Genomic DNA, 15,832 nt, shown 5'->3' with positions numbered 1-15,832 from the left:
TTCTTTGTCCTGTCTTCCTACAGGTTACTTGGGCATTTTTTAGAATTTCGTTTTGATTTATCTAATGTTTTTAGAATGTTATCTGTATAACTTTAATAGTGGTTAGTAGGTATGACATTTTATATATATAAAACATAGTACTGTCTGCTAATGTAGTCATTTTTACCAGTTCAGGTGAAATATATTAATCTTATCTCCCTTTAAGTCCTTTTACCCTGTTTACAATATAATTGCCTGAAATATTTCCTCTACATACATTTAGCATCACATCAGACAATGGCATAATTTTGCTTCCACTGTCAAGCATAATTTAAAAAACCTATTTACCAGGGAATAAAAAATATTATATTTGCTCCTATTTTTGCTTATCAAATTCCTCTTTTCTGATGTTTTCAATTTACTTCTTTTGTCACTTCATTTCTGCTTAAAGAACTTTCTTTAGCCAGTCTTTAGTTTTTCCTCACCTAAAAATGTCTTGATTTTTCTCTTCGTCCCTGAAGACTGTCTTCACTGTGTATTAGATTCTGGGTTGACAGTTCTCTCAGCACCTAAAAAAAAATAATGATAGTACCACTTCCTTCTGGTCTACACAGTTTCTGTTGAGAAATCTGCTGTCATTCGAATTGTTTTTCCCTTGTATGTAAGGTGCCATTTTCCTCTGGCTGTTTTCAAGATTTTTTCTTTTCTTAATTTAGAAGAGAGTTTCTTCGAGTTCACCCTGTTTTAAATTCTATCAGTTTCTTAAATCTGTAGGCTTGTGTCTCTTTCTTGACAACTTTGGCAAGTTTTCAACTATTATTTCCTCAAGTACTTTTTCAGCCCTCTTTCTCCTGAAACTGATAACACGAATGTAAGATACCTTATTATAGTCCCACAGGCCACTAAGGCTCTGTTCATTTTTTTGTTTCATTTCACTGTCTCTCTGTTGTTCACATTTGGTAAGTTCTATTGTTATATCTTCCAGCTCATTGATTCTTTCCTCTACCCTTTCATTCTGTTCTTGAGCTTCGGTTACTATATTTTTCAGTTCAAAAATTTCCATTTTGTTCTTCATCATACCTTCTATTTCTTTGCTCAAACTTTCTACTCCTTTGTTGAGGCTTTTCGTTTTGTTTTGTCTGCTTGTTTCTAACATGTTCAAAATTGCTGGTTGAGCCATTTTTATCAAGGCTGCTTCAAAATACTGCCTATTCCCATCATATCTGCCATCTCAGCGTTGGCATCTACTGATTGTCTACTTGCATTCAGTTTGAGATGTTCCTGGTTCTTGGTATGCAATTTTTTTGTTTACTGAAGACTGTACATGTTTGTATTATGTTCTAAGACTCTAGGTCTTATTTAAGCCTGTTTTAGCTGGCTTTCTCTGACACCAATGTGGCATTGTTGCTGCCAGATAGGGGGAGAAGTGTAGGCTCCCCACTTGGCTTCTGTTGACACCCGGGGAGGAGGCTCCTCATTACTGCTGGGTAGGAACTGCAGCCCCCCAAATGGTCTTCGGTAACTCCATAGGGCAGATGGCCTCATTATCTCTGCCAATGCTGGAAGTTTTGACTCTTCCCTAGTCCTTCACTGACACCACCATGGCAGGGATGGGGAGAAGCACTTTGTTTCTGCCGGGTGCAGGTAGAAGTCTGGCTCCCTACAGGGCCCCATTTACACCACAAGAGAGGTGGGGGCTTGTTAGTGGCCATTGAAGCTAAGAGTTTCAGCTCCCTACCTGGCCTTCTCTGGGTGGGGCTGGGAGCCCCAGATCCTCTTCTGTGGTGTTTGGATCGAGGACAGCAGTTGTTGTCTACAAGTTTTCAGTCTTGTTCAGCTACTCCTTTCCTGGTTCTTTGGCTTTTGTTGGATGGTCTTGTTTGTTTGGGGGGTGGCGGGGTGGGGGGGTTGAGGCTTTTTTTGTCTATGACCATTGCATTTCCAGGCTGCCAGATATTTCACTTCCAAATCTCAGATTTATATGAGGCACAAAGAAAGCCCAGGGAACTTGCCACTGTGTCATTCTTCAGTTCCAGGGGCACTTAGCCAGTCTGCCTTCTTCCAGCTACCTTTCACAGTCTCCTTCCATTTGTCTAGATATAGTGTCTGGCGTTTTTAGTTGTAATTAGCAGAAGGAATAGGGAGAAGTACCTCTGTTCCACTTCCCGGAAGCAGAAATCAGCCAGCTGTTGGCATTTGTACAACGTACCTAGAGCTGGGCTGTAATATCCCACGTGAATATGCGTGAGTTTCATAATGAAGGATGCAAACTCACTTCTCAATTTTCAGAATCAAATGCCTTAAAAAACAAATTTATTTTAAATCATGACTGTTTGTATTTCAACAATACAGTGGGCTTAAATTAAATATTCCCTTGAAAGTAGGTGGGGCTTGTGGAGTGTAGCTCTCCTGACATTTAACTGAATGCCTAACTGCACTGCAAAACAAAGACTAAACAAGAGACACACTGTCATGATTGAGGGAACAGGATGAGACTGCCAGCATCACTTACTGTGTTGCTTTATGTAACACGCTTAATTCCCAGGGACTTCGATTCCCCATTTATAAATCGAGCGGGCTATGCTTGAATTCAGGACTGATGTTTACAGCCTATTTTAGCTCTTAAACCCGTCATTTGCTCTAGAATGTTGTCTCTCTACTTCAGAAAGGGAAACGAAGGTTTGACAATGTCAGTTTTAGGGACAGGCTTCTCAATGTAAAGCTTTTCCAACCAGAGGCATCCTTTGCTGTTCCCAATAATGGCAACAGTGGACCAGAATCACCTCTGTGTCAGGTGGCTTTGAGCACATCAGCAATGTTGAGGGCTTTAATGTCACATGAGGGCAGAAAGCCTTCAGAATAAAGGGACTAACGGATGGACACTGTCTGTGCAGTGCTCGGAGGCCCTGCTGACTGTAGAGCTGTGACACGCAAGATTTTGGAAACTGCCTTGGAGACAGAAATGTCGCTCCAGGAGAAAACAAACACTCTCGGTGGCAGCATCTAAGGTCAATTATAGTCCTGCTGGGGTGCCTGTCTGCGTACAGGGCTTCTACTTTATATTTAAAAGCTTCCCTGGGGCGCCTGGGTGGCGCAGTCGGTTAAGCGTCCGACTTCAGCCAGGTCACGATCTCGCGGTCCGTGAGTTCGAGCCCCGCGTCGGGCTCTGGGCGGATGGCTCAGAGCCTGGAACCTGTTTCTGATTCTGTGTCTCCCTCTCTCTCTGCCCCTCCCCCGTTCATGCTCTGTCTCTCTCTGTCCCAAAAAAATAAATAAACGTTAAAAAAAAAAAAAAATTAAAAAAAAAAAAAGCTTCCCTTTCATACTTAAGCTGTCAAAGCAGAAAGTGTGATTTTCTCATAAATCCACTCTTCATGGGCCCACTGAGCCATTTTCTACTTCATATAGAAATACTTTGTTTCTGTAATCAGAAAGAAAAGAAGCTACTAAGCAGCCCTACGAAGGTATGCAGGGCAACAGAAACTATATAGAGAAACCTCCCTAAATGAAAAGGAGTGAGAGTGTCCAAATCTAAGGGAAAAAAGTCTCCTTTGGCCACGGTGGGTCAGGACTCGAGTGAATATACAAAGTGGAGACAGACATCAAAGGTTCAAATAATCAGTATTTTTGGAAAGACAAATACCATATGATTTCATTCGCGGGGGTAATTTCAACAAAACAAAAGAGGAAAGGGGGGAAGAAAGAGAGAGAAAGGCAAACCAAGAAACAGACTCTTAACTGTAGAGAACAAACTGATGGTTACCAGAAGGGAGGTGGGGGTGGGGATGGGTTAAAGAGGTGGCAGGGGTTAAGGAGGGCACTTGTCACCATGAGCACCGGGTGCTGTATGGAAGTGTTAAATCACTATAGTGTACAACTGAAACTAATATTACACTGTATGTTAACTAACTGGAATTTAAATGAAAACTTATTTTAAAAGGTCCAAACAATTAAGCATTGGCTATAAAACAAACTCGAGCATTCCTTTCTACCTGTCGAGAATCATCTAATAATCAGAAAGAGAACGTATCTCGCTTTAGGAAAAGCCAAGCCATAAAACCATTTGAATGTATTAAACAGATATGAAAATGTAAATGTAACTGCAATGATTTAACTCCTGCATCAGATGAACTGGCCAAAAGCAAGCCACCAACAGCTCTTCCAAGTCCTTTCTATGTCCCGAATCTGTCCACGGGGCTGTCCGTGTATTAATCCACGGAACCCTCACAGCCCCCAGATAGGCACCTCCACCATTCTTCGTGCACAGTGGGAAAAGCAGAGCACTAAAGATGAAGGAACATACCCATGGTCACATGTCAGGTGAGGCTTCTTCGGCCATAAAGCAAACCAACATTGATGAACTCCTTCATTCTTGTATTTTCAACAAGACATGTAGTACAGTTGAGCATCTGGCCTTACATACCGCCCCCATGCTTTTGCTCTGAGGTTCATGTAAAAACGAAAAAATACTGTGCCAAGGAAGGAGGATCAAAAATACGGTCAACAATGAATTTTAAGAGTTTTCTCTCCCTCTCTCACCACGCGTCACCAAAGCACGGCAGACAACCTAGGCCATTATGCTCTGCTTCAGGACCACACACAGATGTTTTTTTTTTTTTTTTTTTCAACGTTTATTTATTTTTGGGACAGAGAGAGACAGAGCATGAATGGGGGATGGGCAGAGAGAGAGGGAGACACAGAATCGGAAACAGGCTCCAGGCTCTGAGCCATCAGCCCAGAGCCCGACGCGGGGCTCGAACTCACGGACCGCGAGATCGTGACCTGGCTGAAGTCGGACGCTTAACCGACTGCGCCACCCAGGCGCCCCCACACACAGATGTTTTTTATGCTCTCGCAGGAATAGAAGCTTCTGGAAGTTTTGTCCTGGACCCCCCAGTTGGATAAACCTGGTTGTGGGGGAGCCGACCCAGGAGGGGAAGGAGAAGGCGAGGGAAGGAAAGGGGAGGACACAAGAGCAGGGTACGGCAAGACCATACGGCAAAAGTCCAGGGTCCGGGGAAGTGTCGGTCCTCTTGGGGCTCAGAGATGCGGCTCAGGGAGGGACACAAGCCACAGACATCGGGCGGTCTGACCGGACCTTGCCTGAGCCTTGGTTCAGGGGAGGGTGGCAATCTGCCAAGAGCACTCAGGTAGACGCCAGCCCTGGTGTGTGGAGCAGTAGGGTAGGGAGCTGTAGGGACGGGATTCCGAGAGCGATACAAAACCATGTCTGTCTAACCAGTGGCCAGGAGCAGTCTTGGGAAGGGAGCACATGCAGGCTCCAGGCACATTCCTGGCATGGAATGGGGCAAAGCAGGCCTTGGTGGCTATGAGTTGCTCAGCGCAGAAGACATAGAAGGCAAGCGAAGCATTACATTGTGGGAGACGACCAGCATTCAACCAGCACAGCTACAGGGGCTGACCACACACCAACATTTGGGGAAGCCTGGTAGGGGCAAAGGAGACACTCCATTCCTGAACTAATTCCAAAGACCCTGGCAACTTACTGGGTATGTCAACGTGTTGGGACCCAGAATCTACTTAGACATGCAGGAGCTAGGCACTCTGGGTTTGGCCTGAGGCATGGGGAGAAGAATCAGCCAGGGCAGGACACTTGCCTCCTAGGCTTACACACATTAATAGTTAATGCAGAATGGGAGCCCGTGAGTCAGGCCAACAGGGGCCAGGGTGAGCTGAAGAAGGCTGGGACTTGAGGCGCACCTGGGGCTGAGCTTTTCTTGGAATTAGAGGCCTTGCTCCAATTTCCAGCAAAGGAATCTCTACCCTGGACCAGGAGTCTCCCATTGGGGTGAAGGAGCCCATTAAAAGTCACCTGTGAGTCAAACAGGTTGTTCATGAATTTCCTTATGAACATGTCAGCTTAGGAACTGTTGGCTTTAGGAGCTGGTGAGGAGGGAAGGGAAGGCAGCTGCTGGCCACCAAGGCTAGGGTCCATATCCAGAAACTGAAGAAGTTCACGGAACAAGCAAGTTATTCTAGCAACACAGCACAGAGCGAGGAAGTACAAGAAATTCTGATCTCCATGTTGCCCATCTGCCCTCACCAGCTCTGTGTCTCTGGTGAGATGATTGTGTATGTGCCTGAACTACTGTAGTTGGAGACAGCTGCTTTTTCAGTGGCTTGGAAACCTTCCTCCTTCCTCCCTTTCAAGTTCTGAAATCTGTGCACACCTAATGCCAAAGAAATGCCTTCCGCAGCCAGGGGTTGGAGGAATGAGGGCTAGGCCAAGAATTTGTGCCAAGAAGCTTTATCACAGCCCAACAGAGTTTAAGCTCTGACATTTGCAGTGGAAAAGTAAATAAGATCAGGAACTTAACACCACAAAAGCAACCTTGTAAGAAACTGTTATTAAAGACTATGGGATTATGGGGTGAATGGAACCAGAACCTCCCAATTAGTAACTACACATCTTCGAAGGGCTACACATTTAAAAGTGAATGGAAGCTTTAGTATCATTCCCTTTTACCCTACAACCACATTTGCAGCAACAAACTCCCCTGGCCATTCCTAAAGGCAGGCCCCATAGGCAAATACATGATAATTTAATTTTATGGTGCCAGAGACACTATACAAATTATGAAGATAAGGCTATTCTAAAGCCACATATTATTTCAAAGGTCATGACATACTTGGTCAACCATTAACTTCAAAGAGACATCAAAGGATTTATTCCATCCTGAGATGTGCAAACTTTCTGCAGTGAATATAGCATGAATACAATGGACTTTCCTTTTAAACTACATAGTAAGGCCCAAACCAGGACATTATTCTGAGACCACCTTCACTTGAGAGAGACGACAATACTTGAAAGCAAAGGTCAATATACAATTTGGTAGCTAAGACATTGCCTGGACCCTTCAGAAAGCTAAAAACCTCATACAGAAAAGCACTAGCCCCAAACAAAATTGAGAAAGAAAGCTTACTTTTTGGTCTTATAAATTCCAAACTGCTTAACCTGCATTCCAAACTAGTGTTGTCCAATAAAAGCTTAATGTGAAACATGTATATAAAGTAGTCTAGCAATCACATTAAAAAAAAGAGGGGGGGTGGTGCCCGGGTGGCTCACTCGGTTAAGTGTCCGACTTCGGCTCAGGTCACGAACTCATGGTTTGTGAGTTGGAACCCTGCGTCGGGCTCTGTGCTAAAGCCTGCTTCAGATTCTGTGTCTTCCCCTCTGTCTTCCCCTCCCTCACTTGTGCTCTCTCTCTCTCTCAAAAATAAATAAAACATTGAAAAAATAAAAACAAACAAAAAAACAGGGTGCCTGGGTGGTTCAGCAGGTTGAGCATCCGACTTAGTTTTGGCTCAAGTCATGATCTCATGGTTTATGGGTTCAAGACCCGAGTCAGGGTCTGCACTGGCAGCACGGAGTCTATTTGGAATTCTCTCTCTCTCCCTCTTTCTGTCCCTCCCCTTGTCTCTCTCTCTCTCTCTCTCTAATAAAAACATTTAAATAAGTAAATAAAAATAAAATAAACAATGGGTAAAATTAATTCTAACTGTATTTTTATTTAAAATGTAATTTTAGGTACGTTTTGTTTTCAATATAAAAATGATTACTGATATCTTTTATAGCTTTTTTTCACACTAGATCCTCGAAATCCAGAGTGTACTTTATATTTGGACTACATCTCAATTTGGACAAGCCATATTTGAAGAGCTCAATGCCACAGGGGACTAATGACTACTGTAATGTCCCAACTACCCTTTCCCATATCCTAAATCAAGCCCTCCTAGCTCCCCCCTCCAATATGCAAAGCTTTAGCAAGCACAGGTACCAGATTTTCTAAGATGGCCCTAACTTCCCCTACTACGTCCCATGGCGCCTGGGTGGCCTTGGTTCAATGCCAAGGCTGTGTGCTATCTATCCTAGTTACTGGCCTCAGCTCTGGGGTGAAACTGCCTCGGCTTGAATTTACCTCTCACTGTGTACAATCTGAGTAAGTTACTTAACATCTTTTCGGATCCTCAGTTTCCCCCTTTTGGCAATGGATAAGAAACCGTGTTTCTGAGGGTCACTAGAAATAAGAGGAGGTGATATTCTTGGAACACCACACTCTATCCTTTATGATCAGGAACAGTGGATGCAAAACTACTGTCTTCCTCCACGGCCCCCCACAGGTCCCGATGTGGGGCTGAGAAAACATGTCCTTATTACCTTGCCCAGGATGCTTCCTGTTACCCAGACCTTTGTTTCATTCCGCTTAAAAAATCCTGTCCGTCTTCAAGAATCAGATCTAAAAATTCCCCTCTTCAGGAAGTCTTTCCTTTTTCCTACCTTCCACCGAGATGTAGGTATTCCCATGGGTCTGCCTTGATGGTTTTCTTTCTTTTTAAAAAAAAATTTTTTTTTTTAATTTTTTTTTCAACGTTTATTTATTTTTGGGACAGAGAGAGACCGAGCATGAACGGGGGAGGGGCAGAGAGAGAGGGAGACACAGAATCAGAAACAGGCTCCAGGCTCCGAGCCATCAGCCCAGAGCCTGATGCGGGGCTCGAACCCACGGACCCCGAGATCGTGACCTGGCTGAAGTCGGACGCTTAACCGACTGCGCCACCCAGGCGCCCCATTTAAAAAAAAATTTTTAAAGGTTTATTTTTGAGGCAGGGACAGAGTGCAAGTGGGGGAGGGGCAGAGGGAAACAGAGACACAGAATCCAAAGCAGGCTCCAGGCTCTGAGCTGTCAGCACAGAGCCCAATGTGGGGCTCAAACCCACGAACTGTGAGATCATGACCCGAGCCAAAGTCAGACACTTAACCGACTGAGCCAGCCAAGTGCCCCTTGATGTTTTTATTTCTAACTCTCTAGAACATTCTAATTATACACATAAGTCTTAACTATACATGTAAGTCCACCTTCCGGACTATTCCTCAAGAGCTAAGACACTTATTAAAATTATAAAGCTCTCCCTCTCTCCCTCTGCCCTTTCATTCCCTTCTCATTTGCCCAGGAGGGTCCTGACATTAAGTCCATGATTTTGAAATAATCCAACAACTCTGATTTAGTATATTTGACCTTTTCATTATTAATAAAAATTCTAATAATAAGTAAAAAGGAGATTCTTAAAAAAATCTTGGGAGGTCCCCTCTAGTTTGAGATTGATACTCTATACCCTGTGCCCCCCACCTGTTTCTGAGGTCCCTGCGCCTGCCCCCACAGGTCTCCAGGCTCTCTCCCGATGTCTCCCGGTTCTGACTCTCACAGGGCCTTCCCCTTCCCAAAGTGACATTCAAACAGAACCATACCAGACCTTCCACTGGACTTTAAAATGCACCTGCTCTCGGGCTCTCTTCTTTCAGGGCCCTTCCAGGTGACTGGCTGGCCACGCTGATCTATTGCTACAGAGGAAGGAGTCCCTCCTGTCCCCTCTGAGATGACGGATTCATTAACTGGACAGGTCAGTGCCACGGTGTCAGTGTGGAGTATGCGGAGCTACAAAGGGCCAGTGTGGAGATGTCAGGCAGAGGCACTCTGTGAACGCCCAGCTATCTCATCAACCGTAGGGCCCACTTATTCCAACCGAGTAAAGACAAGGCCATCGGACTTCCAAATTCAGAGACGGATACAACCGGGGGCCTTTGTTCATTCGTGAGCTCGATTTAAGCGTCCCAACAAAAGACACTGAGAACAAAGGCGTTTTACTTTTTGAAAAAGAAACTTCTTGAACACTCAAGTTCTTGTAATAAAATTTTAATTTGTTGAAAATTAAAATGAATTTTGAATGAAGAAAGATCACTGACCCATTTTATTAAAAGTACTGTGTTCTTTCTACTTTAAAAAAAAAAGGGGGGGTGATGAATCCTCAAAGGAGCGTCTGTAGAACAGACTAGAAACACAAACTATTTCTAGACCGGGGGAGACGCTTCTCTTCCCTACAGTGCCTCTTCCACATGCCTGGCAGCTCTGATTTCCTCAAGACACTTGGACCTGACTCTTGTGCGGTGGAGTACCGCCCTCCCCCACACAGGGCAAAGCAGGTGCGGGTCCTATCAGAAGTGAGCAGTTGAGACCAGGGGGCGGCAGAAGCAGGTCTCCAGGTGCATTCGGTTCCCTTTCCTTAACACAGGGAAAGGGGGAGAAGCTCGCACACTGCCATCCCCCATCCCCGAGAGCCTCTCAGACAAAGACAGGCAGGAAGCGCTCTGCCTCCCGCACTCTCAACCCTTCCCTCCCTTCCTTCCGCTGGCCCGGTCCAGCCTGGCCCCGCGGTGCGTGGTAGGCTTCAGGAGACCGTCAGTTCAGCAAACGCTGGCAATTAATGGCCAGTCGCAGTTACAGGAAACCACTTCATTACCTCTAACCTCTGCTCCACCACAGACAGGCCCACTAGAGCACCAGCAAATGTTTGGAAGTTATCCAGCTGCTAACTAGCTTCTGGCAAGCATGTATTAAATGAAAAACTGTAAAGGCTGTGTCTATCTCATAAATGCCTCCGAGACTCAATTTGAACACCAGAGTACCGTGCAATGAACGGTCACTGTTAAAACCACTTTGTAAACGCGCCTGACAATGTAAAATCATAGGGTCTAAACTATGATGCGACTGCGTGTCTGGAGATCTTTCCACGGTATCTTCTACCACACGAGGGGCCAGACGGTGGAAGAAGGCCAGGCGCCCTGGCATCCAGAACCTCAGGGCCTGGCCAGGCTCTCCCGCTATCTGCACTGTTTGAGCCTGCTTCTTCAGCTGCAAGTCAAGGGCAGAGAAATAATGAATACTCCGGTCCCTTTGAGCTCCCAGAAACTATATTACTCAAAGCAATACTAGAGTATGTTGCTGTTACAAATAAACCCCGAGGCCTCAGCGATTTAACCCAATAAAAGTTTATTTCTTTGTCACATAAAGTCCCTTGCTGGCCATCAGAAACTCTGTTCCATCCAATGTCTTAGGGATTGGGTTCCGTCCATCTGGTGATGCCACGTTTCAACATGAGGCCTCCAGGGTCCCCACAGCGGGCAGGGGGATAGAGAGGAGTATCAGCTTTTAAGTGTCTTGGTCCAACAGTGCCACGTACCCTTCCTCCCATAGCCTATTGGCCGGACTTAGTTACATGGCCTCGACCTCACCGCAGAGGAGGAGGGGAGGCTGGGAAATGTGCAGGAACACATGACGTATCTGACGAGCACTCTCTATCTCCACCGTACAGATGACACCTCATTTATTTATTTTACTAATTTAATCTGTTTATCTGAGCAGATATTGACAGAGCACCACGATAGGCTACATCACAGAAGAAAAAGAAGTTCTTCAAATTAAGGATGCCAGAAACATAGAAAGGCAGATGGAGAGAAGGGAACACCAGGCCAAATGCCCAATACTCAAGCGAACACAGCCCCCCGAGTAGGGATGAGGTACAAGTCCGGGGCCGGGCCCTCTGTAGGCTACCACAGGGAGACTGGCACGCTCAGATGCATGCTGGGCCTCCTGGATCTGAGTCACATGGGAAACACGAGGAGTCCAACAAAGAAGCAACACGACTTGGCCGTCCCCACCCCCAGCCTTACTGGCCTATGGTGGTCTGTCCACTAGTCTGCCTACAGCCTAGGAAGCTATGTTTAGCACTTCTTCCTCCAATCAGGGCCTTGCTCCCCCTCTGAGGCTTTGTGGCTGCCATAAATGATGTCATCAAAATCCTGGCTGGCTCAGAACTTCCATGGGAGCCTGGTGCCAGGCTCAGAGCTGCTAAAGATACCACACTGATCCCGGCCGGGGTTCCCACACTCCAACTGTCCCAAGAAACTCAAATTCTAAGGAATAAAGCGGTTGGGTAAGATTCTGGAACAGCATGGCCTTCAGTGCAGCAGATATGTCTAGTTACTTTTTTCTACCATAGAAAGATTCTTTAAGAGTTGCATAACTAAGGAAAGAAGGCAATAGAGAAACTTCATACGCCGATGACGAATCTCATTAGCTGTTAGGGCACACCGTTGAACACAGCGTTGAACACACTGAGTTTTTATACAAATTAACTTTATTATTCTCAGTGAATCCTGTGTAGACAATATATTGAACCCAGTTTCCTCTGTCAAGGAGACCAACACTAGAAGTAGAGAGGGCAGTCAAGCAAAGAAAAATGTAGAAACCTGAAATCCATGAGAGGCTGTGCCTCTCAGCAGGCATCGCTGATGCCTGGAATTATGGATCCAAGACCGAAAGAACAGGGTCCATTGCATGGGTTGCCTTCCCCCCACCCCACCCCCAAACACTCTATCCACAGAGGTGAAGTGAAAGTGAGGACAGACTTTCCAGAAATGTCAACTTTCCTGAGAATAGGACAATGTTCCCGTACAGCAATGAACCAGCTTCTTCTGGACTCCTTTCGACCTCCCAGGTTCAGGAAGCTGGGTACCAAGCCTAAGAGAAGAGGTGATAGAAGGAGACATATCCACATCCCTTGGACCGCGAGCGTGCTCTGGGTTCATGCCACCGGAGTGCTCGTCACCTCTGCACCTCACGGCCCTGACCAGCAAGTCCAGATGGAAGACTAAACAAACACTTAGCTGCCTCTCCCTCCTTCGCAAGACTACTTCAAAATGACAGCAAAGAAATAAAAGTGCAATTAATTTATAAAAGTAAAGAGAAAAGGAGAACAATCAGCCACCTACAGATTCCAGTGAAGTTCTAAAAAAGGAGAGGGAGCACAGATAATATGTTCCATCATAATTACTTAAGGGCTGCTTGCTGATTTTCAACATTAGCGTCAACTTCTGAACAAAACTGGAGAGGCTCAAGTATGTTTGCAGAAGAGCCTGTGAATGGCCTCGGCCTTGAGTATGTAAGAGCAAAGATAGATGTGAGCTAAAGAAAGCCGAAGAGTGGTAGAGGGAAGGCAGGGGCACCAATATGCACATCTGCACTGTCAGAATCAAGAAGGGATAGCAAAAGTTGATGGGGTAAGACTCAAAGGTCTCTATCTATCATATAAGGTTGAAAGACGACTAAGAGAAAACCAAGCCAAAAATAATTCAAGAAATATCAAGAAACAAAGATAAGAAACATCCAGGAACAAAAGCTAATGGTAGTGTAAGTGAGCAAAAGCCCATTCAGAGCAGAGAACTGAAGGAATGTCTAAAATTGATTCATCAAGAAACAGCAACATAAGCATACTTTTTAGATTTATGGGGGCAATTCCAGGGAGACTAAGAGCTAAGAACAAGATGATTAAACATGAAGCAGAGGGCATTGTGCTTTTCATTATAAGATCTTCTTTACCATTTTGATTTCTACTGTCTGCATGAAATCATCTGACAAAAACAGAAAAAGCAGAGAATAAAATCAACCGAGTATAATGTGCATTTTCTACACTTGTGCCTGAGTAGATTAGACCCAAGCTCCCTGGAAGGTAGGAACAGAAATCAACATGTCTTGTGTTCTCCAACATCCTCTATTCGTAGCTTCAATGCTGTTGTGTGTCTTAGAGCTAAGTGCAATCGCCATTCACTCCACTGAACTTGTAAATAAGTGCCCCCTCTGCTTTCTGGTACTGCATGTCTACCAGTCTCAGGACTTTCCAGGTCTTGGTCTCCCTCCAAACAGTCCCACTCTACACATAGTCTTTCGTGAAATTAAATGTTCAATGCCCCACATCTGCAGCACTGGGAAAGCACGTAATCTTACTGACATGGGGTCCACGGAATCACTTTATGTAGTAAGACCTCTGCGTGCGCGTAAGAGGTGATACATAAGAGCTGATGTATACATCCCAGTTGTGATGTGACTGTGCCCATCATAAGCTGCTGGGGGGAGTGGGGGACAGGCATCTTCTGGTCGCTCACTGGGAGCCCTAGAAAAAATGGAGGCTGTAACATTCCACACCGTGCCCTTCTCCACTCACCCACCTTGACGACCATGGTGTCCTTTCTGCATGCGTTAAAATATCCCACCCAACCTAAATACATGGTTTTGGGAAAAGAAAAAGAACACTTAAGTTATGGCTAAAAAATTTTTTAATAGAATTTGGAGGGAGATCAATGGAAAAAATTGCCACAAAGGACCTTCTTAGGGGAAAATTACAACAAAACTAAGCTCCATTTCTAACTCTGCCTGACCATGAGAACAACAAATCAAAAGTAAAACTATTCCCGGGGGCACCCAGTCCTGCTCTGGCCTGCTGATTTAAGTCAGAAGTCATGACAAACCAAGGGACTTTAGATTCAAAACATTTATTAGTGAGTGGACACTTTTCATTCTCCGTTGAAAACACTCACCGTAAAAAGACCTTTTAAAAAAAGACCACTGGGGGGCGCCTGGGTGGCGCAGTCGGTTAAGCGTCCGACTTCAGCCAGGTCAGGATCTCGCGTGTCCGTGAGTTCGAGCCCCGCGTCAGGCTCTGGGCTGATGGCTGTTTCCGATTCTGTGTCTCCCTCTCTCTCTGCCCCTCCCCCGTTCATGCTCTGTCTCTCTCTGTCCCAAAAATAAATAAAAAAACGTTGGAAAAAAAAAATAAAAATAAAAAAAGACCACTGGATAAACTTACCAAATAACAGGCGACAGTAAGGAATTATTTTAATGCTGTTAGCTGTTAACATGCATTATGCCACGCAATAAAACGCCTTTTCTGAGATGCATGATGAAGTATTTCAAGGCAAAATAATACCATGTCTGCCACTGCCTTTGGATGCCGGTAGTTGCTACGACTGGAATGGATACACACTGGTTTTTTGTACTTTCTACTTGTGTGAACCTCCTTAAGACCAAGCAATTTGACCTCTAAGTATTTGCTTGAGAGAAATGAAAGCACAGCCCACACAGAGACTTGTACAAGAACGCTTACAGCAGCTTATTCGTAACAGCTAGAATCTGGAAAGGACGCAATTAACAACAGGAGGAGGGGTCCACAAGCTGGGGCAGCATGGCTCACACTGGGGAGTCCTACCCAGCAAAATAAAGGAACTAATTGCTGATGTACACCACAACACGGATGAATCTCAAAGCCACCGTGCTGAGCAAAAATAAATACATAATACATACATACATCAATACAGCCAGATTCTAAAGAGTACCTACCGTGTAATAGAAATCAAAACAGTCAGCCCCGCGTCAGGCTCTGTGCTGACAGCTCAGAGCCTGGAGCCTGCTTCGGATTCTATGTCTCCCTCTCTCTCTGCCCCTCCCCTGCTCACACTCTGTCTCTCTCTCTCTCTCTCTTTCAAAAATAACTAAACATTAAAAAAAAATTAAAAAAATAAAGAAATCAAAACAGTCAATACTACTGAGACAAGGGGACTGACTGGAGGCAGGGAACTGTGGGAGATGATGGAATGTTCTACATCTTCATTAGCATATTGGTTACATTTATGTGTGTGTGTGTGTGTGTGTATGTGTGTGTGTATCCATCCATATATATATATATATATATATATATATATATATATATATGTTTATTTATTTATTTTGAGAGAGAGAGAGAGAGAGAGAATGCCGAGCAGAGAGAGAGAGAGAGAGAAAGAGGGAGAATCCCAAGCAGGCTCCGTACTGTCTGTACCCGATGCAGGGCTCGAACTGATGAACTGTGAGATCATGACCTGAACCGAAACGAAGAGTCAGCTGCTTAGCCAACTGAGCTACCCAGGCACACCCATTTGTGCATATATTTATCAAAGTTCAACCACACATGTAAGCTATGTGCACTTAACCTTATGTGAAATTCATCTTAGAAACCAAAAATGTAATTCCGTACAAAAATACAATGATGCTTGGTTTGACATCTCGTTAAAAATGAAAACCCAAACCTGACTCTGTTCTTCACAACACAAGCTAGCCCAAGGAGAAACATTTCACTCTGGACTTCTGGAGAGGACAGCTGCTAAGGGCTCAATTATGACTGAGAC

General features: G+C 44.9%; 1 protein-coding gene across 6 annotated transcripts in view; it reads right to left on the bottom strand.

The window, feature by feature from the left end:
- MYRIP (myosin VIIA and Rab interacting protein) overlaps positions 1-15,832 on the bottom strand; it is a 374,699-nt gene that overhangs the window by 296,424 nt on the left and 62,443 nt on the right. The window lies entirely within an intron of this gene.

Source organism: Puma concolor, chromosome C2 (genome assembly GCF_028749965.1).
Source record: "Puma concolor isolate L17-30 chromosome C2, mPumCon1.1.hap2, whole genome shotgun sequence".
Classification (NCBI taxonomy): Eukaryota; Metazoa; Chordata; class Mammalia; order Carnivora; family Felidae; genus Puma; species Puma concolor.
Note: the sequence above shows the minus strand (reverse complement) of the source record. Positions and strands in the feature narration are given on the sequence as shown.